Consider the following 3,420-nt stretch of genomic DNA (forward strand, 5'->3'; position numbering starts at 1 on the left):
TGAATTTGTGTATTCTGGATGTTTCATGTCAATGGAGTCATACAACATGTGGCCCTTTGCATCTCGCTTCTTTCACTAAAAATACTGTTTTCAAGGTTCATCCATGTTGCAGCATGAATTGGTACTTCATTCCTTTTTATGGTTGAATAATATTCCATTATATGGATAAGCCACATTTTATTTATTCATTCACCAGCTGATGGACATTTTGGTTTTTTCCACTACTTAGCTATTAAAAATAACACTGATATAGGCATTCATGTACAAGTTTTGTGGGGTTTTTTTTGTGGATATGTTTTCATTTCTCTTGAGTATATACCTAAGAGAAGAATTTCTGGGTCATATAGTAAGTCTATCTTTAACCTTTTGAGAAACTGTCAGCCTGTTTTTTAAAGCAGCTGTATCATTTGACATTCCCATCAGCAAGGGCTCCAGTTTCTCTATATCCTCATGAGCACTTGTTATGATCTTTTGGTTTATAACTACCTTAGTGGATATAACTATCTCATTGTGGTTTGGATTTGCATTTCCCTAATAGCTAATGATGTTGAGAGTCTTCATGTGCTTATTGGCCATTTGTATATTTTCTTTGAAGAAATGTCTGTTCAAATCCTTTGTCCATTTCTTAATTGGGTTATTTGTGTTTTTATTACTAACTTGTAAGAATTCTTTATGTATTCTGGATATAAGTCCCTTATCTGATAGATAATTTGTAAATATTTTCTCCCTTCTGAGGGTTGTCTTTCATTTTCTTTGAAGTACAAAAGTTTTTAGTTTGATGAAGTCCAATTTATCTATTTCTTATTTTGCTGTTTCTTTTTTTTGGTGTTATATCTGAGAAATCTCGCCTAATCCAAGGTCATAAAGATTTATCCACATGTTTTCTTCTAAGAGCTTTATAGTTTTTAGATCTTCTAGTTGTCTTTGATCCCTTTTGAGTTAATTTTTGTATGTTATAGATTCTCTTGCATTCTTTTGCATGTAGATCTCCAGTTGTCTCAGCATTATTTGTTGAAGTGACTATTTCTTCCCCACTGAATTGTCTTGGCACTCTTGTCAAAAGTCAACTGACCACAAATATAAGGATTTATTTCTGGACTCTGATTCTATTCCTTTGATATATTTGTCTATCCTCGTGCCAGTACCACATGGTCTTAATTACTGTAGCTTTGTAATAACTTTGAAATCAGGAATTTTAAGTCCTCCAACTTTGTTCTTCTTTTCTCAATATTGTTTTGGCTTTTCTGGGTCCGTTGTGTTTCCATATGAATTTTAAGATCAGCTTGTCAATTTCTGAAGCTGTGATTTTGATAGGCACTGTATTGAATTCGTAGATCAATTTTGGGAGTATTACCATCGAAACAACATTAACTCTTTCATTCCATGAACATGGGATGTCTTTCACTTACCTAGGTATTCTTTAATTTCTTTCAACAATTTTTTTGTCACTTTCAGAGTACAAGTCTTGTGCATCTTTTGTTAAATTTATTTCTAAATATTAAATTTTAATGCTATTTATAAAGGAATTCTTAATTATTAACTTCATTTTTGTTTTTTGTTGTTATTGTATAAAAATACAATTAATTTTTGGATAATGATCTTGTACATACACCTTGCTGAACTTGCTTGAACTTTTTCAAACAGCTTTTGAGTAGATGCCTTAGGATTTCTGTATACAAAATTGTGTCATCTACAAACAGAAACAGTTTTACTTCTCATATCCTTAACTTTCAACAAGTTCTTACAAATCAATAAGAAAAAGACAAACAACCACCCCAACAAAAACTGGCAGTGAATGTGAATAGGTAGTTCACAAAGAACTGCACATGGCCAATAAAATACGCTTAACCTCACTAGGAATTAAAGGAATGCAAATTTAATTAATATGATACTACATTTTGCCTATCAAAATGACAAGGCTTTTAAAAAAGGAATAATAGCCATTTTTGACCAGAATCCTACACTAAAGGGAGTGTACTACTCTCCTGTAGGGTAATTTGGGAATGTGTATTAATCATTTTAAAGAGGTTTACAGTATTTATCTAGTAATTCTTATTCCCAAAATTTATTCTAAAGAACTAATCAGAGATGTGCAGAATGATCTATGTACAAAGAGGCTCATAAAGCATTATTTGTAATATAGAAAAATGGAAAAATCTCAGAAGCTTGACAATAGCAAACTGATAAATTCACATCCATACAATGGAATACTATACTATCATAGAAAATTAATTGCTAGAGATATGCAAGGTCATAGGAACAGGCTCATGATATATTATTAAGTGAAATAAACATGCATAATATAATTCCAATTTTGTTCAAAATTACTATGTGTATGTGTGTAATATGTGTAAATATATACACACATATATATACACACACACACAGTGGTTTATTGCTAAATGAGGAAATGTGAATTCATGTGATTTATTTTCTCCTTTACACTACTTTGTATTCTCCAATTTTTTAATTTACATACATTTATTACTTTTACGATAACAAAAAGCCATAAAATCTTTAGAAAAACTTACTGAGTCTGATGTTCTGGTCCATAGACCCTCTAAAGCTAGGATGACTGAAGTGGTGTTAGAAACCAGATTCTTGCAAGTGAGAAGAAGAGGCAGATGGGCCAGGCCTTGGAGGGCCTTGACACTAATACTTACTTTTAGCCTGTGGTTTGATCAGCTTTGTGCTCTAGTCTGGAATTTGTTACCAACTTATTATATGGTCCTTGGATGATTTACCTTCTTTGATCTTTAGTTGTCTCATTTGTAAAATTAGAATATTGGTTTAGGTAACCATTAAAATTATCCCTAGGTCTAAAGGTACTAATCTACTGTCTACCTTATACTAATAGGCGGCTTGCTACCTCATCCAGAGATTACTGGGTCTCAGGAGCATGAGACACTACTGAGTGATAATAGGACAGATCCAGAGCATAGCTACCCACCTTAAGTGACCTTTTCTAACACTTTCCAGGCTCCTGGAGAGCATGGTCTCAGTTCAAAGTCATGAACACTGAGGGAATCAGGAGATCCTGGTTCACTTCATCTTGGATGAGGTTTTAAATTCAGACATCATATTCAGTTATACAATTTATGAGGACTCCCTTGTGCATTACTATATTTATCTTTAAAACTTGGCCATTGTGTGGGACTCAATAACTACTTGTTAAATAAATGAATGAACCAAAGTACAAATGACAGTGTTAACTAGATTTACTGTGGTGATCATTTCACGATGTATATATGTATTGAATCGTTATGTTGTACACTTGAAACTAACATAGGGTTATATGTCAGTCATACCTCAAAAAAAAAAAATAAAGAAAAAGAGTACAAATTGACAATACATGTGAAAATACTGCGGCAGTTGTAAAAGTCAGCACAACATATAGCTATTATAGCTCACTCCAATATG

Source organism: Eschrichtius robustus, chromosome 10 (genome assembly GCF_028021215.1).
Source record: "Eschrichtius robustus isolate mEscRob2 chromosome 10, mEscRob2.pri, whole genome shotgun sequence".
Taxonomy (NCBI): Eukaryota; Metazoa; Chordata; class Mammalia; order Artiodactyla; family Eschrichtiidae; genus Eschrichtius; species Eschrichtius robustus.